General features: G+C 38.6%; 1 protein-coding gene across 1 annotated transcript in view; it reads right to left on the minus strand.

Annotated features, from left to right (window-relative positions):
• The window catches only part of LOC135477696 (neuronal acetylcholine receptor subunit alpha-10-like), an 85,738-nt gene extending 71,132 nt beyond the window's left edge, over nucleotides 1-14,606 (minus strand). The window contains exon 1 of the mRNA XM_064757888.1: nucleotides 14,197-14,606. The gene's annotated coding sequence lies outside the window, so the exon portion shown is untranslated. The remainder of the gene's footprint in view (nucleotides 1-14,196) is intronic.
• Between the last annotated feature and the right edge of the window lie 254 nt (nucleotides 14,607-14,860).

Here is a 14,860-nt window from a genome sequence, read left to right on the forward strand (position 1 = left end):
TCCAGTGATTTAACTGTCATATTCAACAAGCTTAAAAACAAACTGCGAGTTGAACAAAATCGCTTGAAATTAGTGTAGTATTTCTAACAACAGGTAAGGTACTTTAAATAGCCCCTTTTCGTTTCTGTGTTTTCTTTTTTTTTTCGTTTGGTTGTTTACACCGTGCTATACTGTGTACCATATGTTTATATCATCAATGTATAGTCTAGTTGTGTACAACTAATAATATCATTTCAACACGTTATATCAAAATAATGGAGTCTTTACAAAATTATTAAGTCCAATTGTTAATCGTGAACGAAAACAAGGGCACACAAATCCCTAAACGCGATCGATCATTCACTCCTACGCCGAAACAGTCATATATATATATATTTTTTTTTTCAAAACGACAAGAGAATAAACATCGCTGTGTACGCAGGCCCGTCAATGGGTAATAGGTGGGCATTTCTCTCATGGTGTCTTCATATCTTCCCCAGCCAGTCGAACCTTCTCGCGTGCTAAAAGCTTCTTCGTTGTACAAGAGCAGTATGTTGTCAATTTAACACGCGTGCTCGGGGAAAGTAAGTCATTCGTTTTTCCTCGGAGGTGTATTGTCAAACGAAAGGCGAAAATAGACTGATTCTGAATTCCTGAACAGCACCTAAGGGTTTCTCCGAACAGTGCAAAAGCATTAATAAAACTCAGTAGATGAATCCTTCACGGATTATATCGGATGTCCGCAAAGCGAAATGACTTCTTGGAATGTAGTGAGAAAAATGCGTAAAAATGAATTCTTGAAATAACTGACACATTAAGGCATATAAAAGACTGTCATTTATTGACGTTGTCATTTTCTTTCATATTTGAATTTTACTCAGTGCAGATTCGTGAAATGTATTAATCCCTTAGAATGTGAGTTCTACTCCCAACGCTTGGTGTGGCAGGGGGAGATTAACGTTGACATTTAAAAGTAATCCGCGCATTGTGCAGCGCCTGTTCATCGGGCTTTCTAATCATTTGTGGCATTCTCTATGATGCCAGATACTAAGGCAACGTTACAAGGATTCTAATCCATACATTGTTCAAACTCAAACTACGAGTCATTTTAATCCTTCCCCTGTTGTACAGAAGTCTTTCGGGTTTGGTTGATTTTTCATTCCCTGTACATATTTTTTCATCTGCACGAGATCAGCTTTATACATGGGTGTGTCAACAATCTGGTGGAATTGCCTTTCCTGTCATGCGCAACACGGTCCCTTGTCAGCTAGACTTCTTAATGGTACAGAAAGACGTAGGGATAGGCTAGTAAAAACGACCCTTTAAAAGAAAACATTGTACCAAATGTATACATGCAGCGATCAAGTATCCCATCTAAAGTATATAAAAATAGGGATTTTTTGTAAGGTTGCTTTTCGAGATCTTACAGTTCAAATTAATGAAAAAAGTACACAATGAGGGAACTGATGGGATCCCAAAGATACCAAATTAACCAAGCACGCGCGATAAGCCGAGGAGGCACCTGTTTCCGCAGATATCAAACGGACATTTGTTTGCCTTTTGGCAATATGTGCTTGAAGTGACGCGGTATTGTGTTTCCGGTTTCTGTAACATTGCGTATCCCATAGCCTAGTACTGCATCGTTTGATACTTCAGAATTTCCATAATAAAAGTTGATTTATAGTCAAAAAGCACATAAAAAATGACTGCGGCCGTGCAGGTGTGTTTTCACCCGTCTTCTGAAATAACTAAGGTTACCTTGTTATTTTCTATCTTGTTTCGACACGATTCAAGTCTAGGTCGGTTTCGCAATTCTAGGTTACGTATATTTACGAGTGATAAATTCAGTGGTTTTGATTCATTTCTTGCAAACTGTTAGTCCTATTTCCTTTCCATGGAGCTTCTCCGTCCAACCGATAAACAGATGCATGCCTTCGAGATATATTTGTTAATCTCTTACTTTTACGCTGTATTTAAGCTGCCGGTTGTAGGTAAGGCCGCCATCAAGCCAGCTACAGTCGTATTCAAACATTATTAAACTATAATCAGTCACTAAGAAAGTAAAATACACACCCTAGACCCCCATATTTCTGAAACCAAAATTTACTATTCAAACCAGAGGCACAAAACAATTGTCTCAATTGCATTTTTACCTTGACTGAAGAGCTTTAAGTTTAATGTCGCCTCTGGTCAGGATAAAGAGGAATGGGACAAAACTATGACAGGGCCAGGACATTAAAGGCACAGGCCTATCAAGTAACCTAAAGAAACGTGACATTTATTTCCTGTCCTAAATCAGTTGAGCACTGTTGAGTTTGTCTTGCTTTTTGTGCCGCTATCATTCTGTACTCAAGTGGAGAAGACAACCAAAAAAAAAATAAATGGAATGAAAAACTGCCACGCAGAGGAAAGATGAAGTGAACATCCCAAACATACAATGCGCATACCCTAAAGATGCATCCGGATGTCTATTCAACGAAGTTACCGAGTACCGGAAGTGCAAGCCGTGGCAATAAAATACAATGGACGACACCACCATTCTATTTTTCTACACATCAATATGGCGTAATTGCATACTCCTACAAATGAAAACATGAGAAGTGTTTTATAACTTATAAAACATTTTCGCAACGCTTCGATTCCCAAAGCTCACCCACGGGTGTACAAATATTTTGCAAAAACAAATTCTGGAGAAAAGCCTTACTGAGACATCTGTACACTTTAAGACACTTTAGAGTTCAAAAAATCATTTCACAAAGATGATTGTGTTGGTAGTATCGATGATGGCTGACCAATAAAGGAAGCCACAAACATATGATCATCAATTCCAATCGACAGTATCGAGGATAATTGGCTGACGATTAAAACCAAAATAAAGGTGATGACTGGATCGGCTATATCGATTATGATTGCCTGAGAATGAAAAGAATTCAAATGTTGATGACTTTAATCGGCAGAAATGATCATGAGTATCTAGTCAACAATAAAATGATAAACCTTGAAAATGGCTAATGTACAAAAGCACAAGGAAAGTCTTCCCAGTCCCAGTCAACTCACTTTGCTTAGCGTTCTTTTAGTTCCGAAAATAGACTTGAGCACAACAAACTTGGCATTGATAAGGAGCGAGAATTTTCCGTTGTGTAGCAGTCTGTAGGGGTGTCTGTCGGGGCGGGCCGCATGTCCCTGTGTAGGAGGGGAAAACGGCAACGTGACAAAAACATTAAACCAGGACCTACAGCTCATCAATAAACAGTGACAATAGGCCGCAAATTTAATCAAACCGCTTTTAGAACTCTGGATAACGAATGATAAAATCATTTAGAGTGCAAAAAAGTGACAGAGACACTTTTTTTCTGTATGAGATAGGCTAGCTACCCTGGTCCGGAAACTCTTCTCAGAATATCATACCATCGATGTTTTGTTGGTAGACTAAGCATCACCAAAACCTGGCCCCTTTGCATTGGTTTCGTGTTATTGATTATTAAATGTGATGACTGCACAGCCTTTTGAGCAATTCATGACCAGTGAAGCCTAAGAAATACAATTAACATCACTAAGTATATATTTAATTCTGGTTAACTCATGGTGCTATGGGGCGTATAAAACGCTAGTGTTAAAGCCTTTAAATGAAAAGTTAGAATAGTACTGACCAGAATCTGCGCGTCAACCAGTAAGGATGCTTCGGGTCAATAACCGCAAGGCCAATTCCCAAAACGACGTATAACACAATTACCAAAGAACTAAGAAAGTATATAAAGTACGAAAATAGGGTTGAATTATACAAAGAGAAGCGGTCAACAGTTTTAAATGAAGTAGGAACGTTGCAAGGTATATTCTAGGCGACTGAGTTAAATCAGTATTCAAATCGTGCACCACTGTAGAAAATCAGCCGTCGATAACAAAATATGCATCTCACTTGCGCTTTGGTTGCAACTGTCCATATAAATAAGTGGCGATCTAATTCAACATGATGAATATACATCCTCTAGCCCAGGGCTTAGGGGAATTAAACGCATTCAGGGAGCAGAGTGCCAGAGATGCTGAACCGTGCATCCATATTTACTTACGAGAGAATTATACTCATTTTAAAACTTAAGAAACTTGGAGTGAAGTTTGATGGAATAACCTTGACACACTAGTTTTTGCAATAATAACTTGTGACCTTGATTGAAATTGAAACACGCAGGATCTAAGAAATGCTACAAAGCTAGATATGTACACACCATATGCAGGACCCTTCGGTATATTGTTGTCCAAGTAAGGATAATTTACAATGTCAAGATTGAAACTATCCCTCTTGTCGTAAAGTCTGCGAGAGAGGAAACCGCTTTGCCTTTTGCACACATATAGGTCTAGGTAAGATGTACCATCTGGAGAGTCTGTGGTTTCCTTTAAATCCAGCGAAGGTGGATAAATATCTTTCACAGTCTTTGCTGTATATGGATTGTTTAAAGCCAGCAGATCATCAATATACCGTTTAGTGAATCAGAAAGATCGGGCCTAGTGCGGGTTACTCCTTACTAGTTTCTGCAGATAGTTGTATTCATATGAGAACAGGTATAGGTCCGTCAAAAGAGGGGCATAATTTGTACATATTCGTAATACCTATCCACTGTTGACATATGGTTCCCCCAGTTTCACATAGATGTTATTAATGAGAAATTCAAGGCTGAAGAAGGAGTTGTTGCCTTTGACGTTAATGTAGCAGGAATTGTAGTATAGAGAGTGAAGAAATCCCAAGTGGACATGTCCTTATACTGTACGTGTATTGCAGCGTCTAGTTCTTTAATGAGACGTTTTGAGTTTTTAAGGATCCACATATAGTTGACGCCTGATTTTTTTCCAGTTGCATAAAAGTACATTTCCAAAATGCCTGTACTTGTTGTAGTGCCTTCGTTAAGAGAGTAGATACAAGTTTGGTGGTACAGTTTGTCGATCCCACAATAAAGCGAGTTTTGTGTGGAGATTTACGCATTTCTGGAATTCAGTAAAGTTGCAGTATATCGGTGTGACGGGAAAGTACGGATACACTCCTCTGTTTGAGAAAGGACGGACGTTTTTTAAATAGTTCCTCCGGAGTATTGGTCGTTTTGGAATACGTTGATGTTGCGGCAGTTGATGTTGTAGTATTAAGCTCCTCCACAAGAAGCTGGTAGTAATAATTCTTGCAGACAAATATTACATTATTTGAAGCTTTGTCCGCAGAAACAATAACGTATTTTCTATGAAGGTCATCAAGTACATTTCGCACGGTAGAATCCTTGAGAACTTTTTTTTGGCTGTCGCATGACCATTATAGTATTGATGTGGTAGATTACATACACAACCTTTTTCTTTACTAGCTCAAACTAAGCGTCAATGACTGAAGGCCCTGCCTTCTCCCGTTAACATTATTTTTTCCATAAAACACACTCCAGCATTACCTATGTTGGCGATAATCAAGTCACGTCTTCAAAAAAAAGCAAGATTTTATTACTGCTGAGAAACATTTTTTGACATACAGAGGCTTGTGTGATAAAAATTCTTTGTTGAGTATCCGCAATCAGCTTTGGTCGGCAGGCAATTCACCCTAGTGCAATCGTCTATTAAGCAAGAAACACAACTTGCCCGTCTAACAAACAATATGGTGTACAGTATCGAGACGATATGCACTAGATCTACACAAAATGATGTAAAACTATGACCTACATGCACAGATCTGCAGGTACATTCTGTTAGGCTACCGGTATACGTTCTTGTTTGTCCACACACAGATCTCCACATCTCAATTACGGCCATACATTTACAGCTATATGGTCTTGTTTGCAAGTAGAACATAATTGCGTAATCTCACGTAACTATAGGAACCGTAAAATATCCTTCAAGGAAAATTCATGTAAACCGTGACTTTAATTAAGGCACGCCGTGATAATTATTAACAATGTATCCAGCAAAATAATTTTGCTCATCACTTTAGGCAATTTTTTTGTCAAATAATAGCATGGACTAAGCAAAAAAAAGTGACCGGCTTGCGAAAACAAACTGCAACAAATGCACATTTAAAATCCCACCCCATGATCAACAACAAAAATACCGCCATTTCCAACAACAATGCCGTCCCATAAATTTTTTGCAGATATGAAGATAGATTTATAATCATAGGTCCACACATTTTTCACCTTCTCAGAAACTTATTCTTTCCCGACAATTGCTGATATACATTTATCTAAAAAGACATATACTGTAATTTGTGTTTATGCTGTGAATCCCTTTCTCCTGTTAAGGCTGAACACGAGAGGAAAGATTAAGTTAATATAAAATATATAGCTTCAGCTTTAATCCTATTGAATTATTTGATAATATGTTTAAAACGAACCCATGCATGGGCCTAAACACCGCTCCTGACAATATGCACAATTCTGTTTGGTCCTGCAGTACAATAGGTGTACACTAAACATGAATTTAAGCACAACACTCGGTATCCTAAGTTTAAAGACATGGAATATGAGGTAAAATTACGTCACGCGGTTAAAATTAAAACCGCCAGTGTATTTAATGAGAATATGATGCACTTAAAGTATGGCCGACACAATATGAGCGAAATGCACAGGTATCATTTTTGTGTCGTGGGCGGAAACCGGGCAGAGCCCAGAGCCCCAGGGAAATCCTCGGCCACCAACAGGTTGCTGGAAGACCTTCAAACGTACGGCCGTACAGGAAGCCAGCATGAGCTGGACTTGAATTCAAAGCGATCGCATTGGTGAGAGGCTCTTGGATCATTGCGCCGCGCTGGCGTTGCTAATTCGAAAAGAACGAAAAAATCTTTGTTACTGCCAATTTATTTCCTTTTCGATATTCCATTTAAAATTATGTATTTAATTTCGCATTTCGTGATGAAAATTACATTGCCTTCTGTGCGTAACGTCTTCTATGATGGGTTTATTTGTCTCTTGTGTGGCAACAAACCGGTGGCAAATCATACCACATTTATCACACAAATGAACAACATCTTCGAATTGGGTCATCTGAAAACAGGCGACAAAACACCCTCTCTTAACTTTTCAGTCTAATTCCCCTAGATTGCACACAATACAAACCTGAATGACTAGCAAATCTTAATCAAGTTGTTTAACGGAAGTTTAACCGCTGTGCATGTACCAACTGATAGGGACCTTTCAAAAAGCTGTCTTACAAGACAGACAATTTCATTGGCTTATTTCTCTGGTGCATGTTCGGAGACAGGAAGCATGGAAGTCATCTGCTGGTCGCTGTGTCTTCCGTGTTAAGATCCCTCTGCCCAGATTGCCACGTTGTTGTTAAATTGATATCGACCCCAACCCAAAGGCCCAGGCCTTACATATACGAGGGGTGGGTTTTCTCAGCTAGACTCGATTCCTGCTTCCTATAGCCTGGACAGTTTGATCTGATGTCAGGATTGTTCCTCCATGAGATCGTGATTTTGAATCCGGTTATTTGGCTCCTTATAAAAGCAGCATATATATTAAAATCAAACCGAAACCACATCTATTCCTGAAAAGATCAATTCGAGACCGCGCACATCCTGGCACTTCACTCGCCTGCGGCAAGGAAAAGCACACACTGGAAGAAGAACGACGATGAGAGATATTCTGCGAACTATGCCTGATAATAGCCAGACGATATAACAATCTGCACAGCATATGTAAATTATGAACAAAACTTAGTTTGGACTCTTTGTATTAGCATTCACGCTGGTTAAACAACATTTTCACCGCCGTCTCTGCGCCAGTGAAGCATAGCAGTCGGGCAAAAAAACGGCAAATGTCCGGATGTTCGCAGACTCCAATAAAAAAGATGCCGAAGGTAACATCAGTGTGTTTGTTTTCACAACGAGGCTTCCACTAGAGGGACTTGGGAGTCACACAACATCCGTACAGGAAGTAGAGGTATAACAAGCCTTTTCACATAAATATTCGGGGTCATGCTTACGGCAGCCGTTATTATATGCACCTTTTGTACTGTTTGTGATATATAACTGTTACACTCACATTCACTCTGAGTTTTCACATTAATTTGGTAGATTTTTTTTTTTGATTGGTGTTTTACGCCGTACTCAAGAATATTTCACTTATATGACGACGGCCAGCATTATGGTGGGTGGAAACCGGGCAGAACACGGGGGAAACCCACGACCATCCGCAGGTAGCTGACAGGCCTTCCCACATACGGCCGGAGAGAAAGCCAGCATGAGCTGGACTTGAACTCACTGCGACCGCATTGATGAGAAACTCCTGGGTCATTACGCTGCGCTAGCGCGCTAACCAACTGAGCCACGGAGGCCCCAATTTGGTAGATATATGCCACAGAACTGAATCAAGCTTTTATCAGGATTGGTAACAAGAGTTTAGGTGAACACAATATACGTCCCAGCGAAGGCATTTGTTTGAAATGTATAAAAGAATACCAGCAGCATTTTGGTGAGTATAGCCCGTGGGAGGAATCTTCATGGGCGTTGATGATAGGTATGTTGTTACCATGACAACCGTGCAAGTGGACAAATGTGTTTACCATAAATAAAAACATTACAGCTGGAATTGTAGCAGAGACACGAAATCACTTCTATTTATATAGTATATATAAGGAAAACGGCTACCCGGGGTTTTTTTTTGTTGCCATGACAACCGTGAAAATGAACAAATGTAAGTCGTGACAGCCATTATCTGTGTATCTATGTATTCATCAAAAAATAAAACTCTACGTGGAAAATAGTTGGACTTATAGCCCGAACTCGAAATGATATCCAACTATATTGTATACATAGGGAAACACAAAATGATATCCAACTATATTGTATACATAGGGAAACTAGCGATCTGGTAACCATGACAACCATCTGTGTATGTATGTGTACGTATCCACAAAAAATTAAAACTCTGCGTGGAAAACAGTTTGAGTTATATCATATATATTTCTATAGTATACATAGGGAAAATGGCAATCAGGTAGCCATGACAACCGCGCAAATGGACAAATGTGAGTCGCCACACATCGTCATCTGTTTATGCATGCATCCACTAAAACAGTTGGACTTATAGTCCGGACACGAAATGATATCTATCTATATTGTATATATAGGGAAACTAACGATCTGGTATCCATGATAACCACGGAAATGAACAAACGTTAGTCGTGACACATCGGCATCTGTGTATTTACGTATGTATGTATCCAGCAAATTATAAAACTCTACACAGAAAACAGTTGGAGTTATAGCCCGGACGTGAAAGAATATCTATTTATATAGTATATATAAGGAATGTGGATATCTCGTTACCGTGACAACAGCGAAAATGGACAAATGTGAGCCACTACAAATCGTCATATGTGTATCTATGTGTTCACCAAAAAAGTCTGTGGAAAACTGTTGGAGATATATATCTCGGGCACGAAATCATATCTATACATAAGGAAATGGAAATATGGTAGCCATGACAACCACGGAAACAGACATATATAAGTTATGACACATCGTTATCTGTGTACGTATGTATTCAACAAAAATTAAAACTGTACATAAAGAACAGTAATATAGTATATAAGGAAAATGACTGTTTGCCATGAGAACCGTGAAAATGGACAAATGTGAGTCGCGACACATCGTTATCTGTGTATCTATGTATACACCAAAAATTAAAACTCCATGTTGAAAACTGTTGGAGTTATAGCCCTGACACGCATACCGATGGACAAGACGGACAGACGCACAAAATCGCTATAACATAATACACTCCGCCTATTATAAAAATATAGCACAAGCTGACCTTTGATACAAATTTGTACTTTGTAAGAGATACATTGTTCAACGTAAAACAGGCGGTAGTAATGTTACATACTCCGGGTAAATATAACACCTCAAATTCCTGTAGAACATTTAAGAAACAATACAATCTGACCCCTAAACTGAAGATTGAAATGTTTATCGCCGTTTGGGCTCTACCTAAAACTTAATGAAATCACACCCTCTCGTTTTTGCTGAGTTAGAAAGAAGAAAATACAGCAGTCAAAGGACGGTAAATAGAGGACTGAAATCTGTAATTGATCGTTAAAAAAACAAAACGCAAATTCTACTTCGCAGCAACGGCCTATTTTTTGCGCATTAATTGGATCCGGTCTTTCCATATATATCGCAAACAAGCTTATGCCTTTAAGGCCTAGGAAGTTTCTTCTGACTGTGTGCAAGTGTTAGGCAGTTCAGTACACTTCTGTGGCCGATACGTCACGCTGTCTGTCTAATGTATTCATACACACGTCGCATTACGGCTCCAATGACGCTACTTTATTGGATGTCACACAGTGGGCAAACGCCAATGTTTGCGTGGGATTCCAATGTTTATATGGTCAACGACAGCGAAATCAATCGCTTAAGGCGCCTTAATCAAAAACCTGAGGCCGGAGTCACAGAAGACGAGCGAAGTCTACATTTCAACATTTCCGTTTCTTTCTTCAGATTCCGGTTTTATTGATTTCCGGATGTGGTCAGGTTTCAACCAATGGAAATCGCGTAAATTATTTACTGCGTGTCATTGTTCTGTGTAATCCTGTTCCATGTTTCTTTATTCCGTTTGATTTACTTCTGTCCTGAAATTAATTAACCTACTGGAAATTATCCAGGAAATGTTGAAAAAAAAAACACTTCTGTAAACAGAGCATTTAGAATTCTCAGCTGTCCTGTTACTCCCTTTTCATTCTGAACCCAACTGAAGTGGAGTTGAACAAATAGGTTAGCAGTTGTTCTCTGATCAATAGCTTGTCCCATCATGCACTTTACATACATATAGGTTTACATACACTATGTTCCTGATGTAAAACGATGTATATACTGTATATGATTTGTCTCTGGCGGGATTACGAGTAAATCAATCATCTTCTGGAGAAACTATGAAACAAATCGCAAACAACTGAATTGAATTAACTTGTTAGTCGTAGAACAATCAATCATAAATCCATCAATTGGTTTGCTATATTGGTCCACCCATATATATATATATATATATATATATATATATATATATATATATATATATATATATATATATATATATATAGGTGTGTCTTAGGTGTGACTCGATCAAGGATTGATCCTGGGTCTACCGCTCCCGATTTCTACCAAGACGATGTCCATTCGAGCTATACAGAAGAAAATGTACTGCCCTATCAATTTGAATCAATTGTGGTCCATGTCAAAGCCCCGATTTATGGCACAGACATGTTCTGAATTTTCAGACAATGAATTTGATGCCTGTTACCGCAACTTACAACCGTACTAACAGTACTTAGTGATCAGCTAGCTTTGCCCTGCATGGCAATTCGCGCTGTTATACTAAATTTGACACTTGTTTTATAATTTTACCTGAAGGCCACCTTACAGTAAATATCATGTTTGTCACGAAGGATTCTGTTTTCACATGCTATTCTGGGCATATCGCATAGCCTATATCCATATACAAACGAATCAAAATGAAGTAATAAACATGAACTGTCATCAGGCTGGCATTCCTTGTAAGACAGCTGAGCAGACGGGTAATCTTACGAGTGAGACTGTTATGGATAAGCGATTTATCCAGAGCTCAATTCAGGGTTTGGTCACGCTTTAGACTATACTCTTGGGACAGTCACGGAATTTCCTGCATTAAGCTTAAGGCAACGATCTGACAGGTGTTGGTAAATTGTGATTTGCGGAGGATTCATGTATGACTTCTTCAGAATGGCGTTTCATTTAGGCAGCACCATAAATGTGTCGACGATTGAAAGTGGCTTTCTTTGAAGAAATGCTATCCTCATGAACGTCATACGTTGGAATGTTCGTCAACAACATGTCAAAGGTCTGTGGTTTTTCCCAGATCCCATCCCCTCCATAACACTGATCGCCATCGTATTAGTTAAACGGCAATCAAATAAAAATACACAAATAGAAGAAAAACCTTGAATTAAAATGGTGGAATGTGAGGACTGTAAATAAAAACATTGTCAATTCATTTAATTTGAACACACGAATCTAAATCCATCTAAATACAGAAAATATTAAATTTGACTTTGTTCAAACTGAATAAAATTATATCTACTAAATGTGTGTAGAATGTGCAGAACATTGCACTCCAGTGGCCCTGGCCCGAAGGCAAATCAAACCTGCGTGGAGGAAAACACAACTGCAGTTAGTTAACCAAGATGAAAGAGGTGAATGGGGCCACATTGTACATTCGTCGCAGGCACAGAAAAAAACATATTTATTTCCAAGAATTACTTGAAAATGTTTGTGGTTTCCATCGATGCAGATGTGTGGATTAAATATGCTGACCTGTATGGGTTACCCGAATCATTGGAGCCTTTAAGCATCTGCAATATCTACTATTGTGTAACGTTTGCCATGTAACGTTTGCCAGACTAACAGTTAACATCACTCTGTAATATCAGTTTGTAGGTCACAAATTCACAAATTCATAAAAAAAATTCGTGTAAAGCCATAGAAAAAATAAAGCTATCATTTCATTAGCGTCTATTGCATATCATCCCCTGGGCCTGGACAATCAAATTCTTCGCAATATTCAAATTATGGAACATATGACACGAATCCTATTCCTAAAATTTACTATGTGGGAAAACATGACAGCAGTGTAATGGTCAAGGTCACAGCCCTGGTGGTAGGGTTGGTCCTATTTAGTGTACTGGATGACGGACTGTCACTCGCCTTGATACAACTTATCTTATTTGATGATTTGTTCGTTGAAGACTGTAATACAGTGTATTATCCGGACACAAGATCACGCGATAACAACGCTGAAAATTTTAACATACATGACTGGCGTGTGGAACTTCCGGTAGACCTATTTGCAGCGGTCTATTCGTTCATTACTCTTCTTGACTGACAGGTTACAATTGTCTCTAGCGAACCGGGAAGCGTACTGTCTTCTAGTGCCTCTTAGCAAGTAGTGACTAGACTTATTATCTACTCTATTCCCCATCAACTAAGATATGGAAAAGACAGACAAATACCACAGGAATTACAAATACACTGGACATCTTGAAAAGTGGAAAAAACATTTCCAATATAAACGTCATGTCCGACATTCCAAAACACTTTTAACAAGACATGTCCAAGACACTTTTTTAGAATGTAGACGCCATAACAAACATTATCTCACATTCGGCTTTACCCGGCAGCGGTGGGAAGACAGACCATTTATTTACACCGCACCCAACACCAAAACCCATACCCTACGTTGATTAAAGCAAGGAGAGGGACAGGAATCAAAAGTCAAACAGTCATTAGATGATAAATGCTGTATCATGCATTAAGTAGTTTAATCGTGACCACGTGATGACGTGGGCATCTTTCGCAGATGTGTGAAGAAATGACTATTTTCGACGATTACCCCACAAATATTTGACTATATAGATGTACCTACATATAAGAATAAAAGAAGAAAACCTTCTCAAATTTCTACAAACTCAATTTGCAATACAATGATATACAAATCTGAGAAGGTTTCCTCCTTTTTTCTGATACATTTTCTCCACACAAGAACATTCAACCCATACATACATCTAATACCCCTTTTGTATAATCAAAACGATGCAATACAGTGATATTTATGGCAATACATTTAGAGTAAATCATTAGCAAGTTATAGGCTTTAACAATTGTATATTGAACGTAGAAAAAATGCTTAAGTTGGTAATATTACTGAAATGTCGATCTCCATATGGCAGATAGACTAATTAGTTTTGCTTCATAGTTAGTCCCCTTTATGCATGGGCTCTATATATCTATAAACAAATAGTGTGTCAATAAACATTTTAAAAATTGTTTTAGCTGATAAATGTCGAGTAACACATCACTTGAGAAACAGTACGTATGTATCACACATATACGACATACATTTATATATCTATATGTGCGACCTTAGTAACGCAAGTTTATTGCTTCCGGTATAGGTAGCACAACATAAGGCGACAGAAAAAGGATTACTTTGCTTTGTCCATAACATAGATGTTATTGACACAGGACAGCTATGTAATTCCTGAAAGCTGAAACCGTGAAAGAGTCTTGCATTATGAAATACTGAAATGAAATAATTTTTGAAACCTATCGATTTGTAGAAATACCGGTATATTAACTTTACCTGGTTGTCTGGCGGTACATCAACAGATACTTCTAATAAATGGACAAAAAAAAAAAAGACGAAAGTAAAGTGAACTTACCTCTTAAATATTCCGTTTGGGCACTATTGCTGCGCGAAACTTTGCTTCCATGCAGTGAATAGTTCATTATTCCAGCATCATTATCACATAATTCCATTATAATTATCACATTAACATTGTAAGCGCGTACAGAATCCGGGAATCCAGAGCCTGTTTCTGCGGAGTTAGTGTCCAGTCTGTGTCTACTGTCTACAAAAGAAAAAAACAAAGGAAGTGTCTAAGTTGCTAAGATGGTAGAAGACGATTTCCCTGCAATTGTGAACTTTTAACGTTTAGTTAATCCACTCAGCGCAGAAATCCAGAATCGGCTTAATATTGGACAAAAATGTTGTTTTAGTTGAAGCAGAGGAAAACGTGACGAAATAACGGCACTTTCATAATTGCAATCAATCCTTTGAAAAAAGTCAAAGTTCGTTATCTGCGCGAAGGTTTGGATATCACAGGTCCGTGAAGGCAACTGCCGTGGTAACGACCAGCACGAGATCTCCGAATCGTGTCAGACCCACGAATGACTGCTTAGTAGAACCCATTTGTTCCCAGTACTCGTATTAGACGATGTAATCCGTAAGTCCATTTAGAAGTCATAAAGAGACTCCAGTCTGACTTCAGTCGCATTCATCGCTTTGCACTGTTGGAATCCTCTGGACGGCCATAGACTACTGTG

The sequence above is a fragment of the Liolophura sinensis genome, chromosome 11 (assembly GCF_032854445.1).
Source record: "Liolophura sinensis isolate JHLJ2023 chromosome 11, CUHK_Ljap_v2, whole genome shotgun sequence".
Lineage (NCBI taxonomy): Eukaryota > Metazoa > Mollusca > Polyplacophora > Chitonida > Chitonidae > Liolophura > Liolophura sinensis.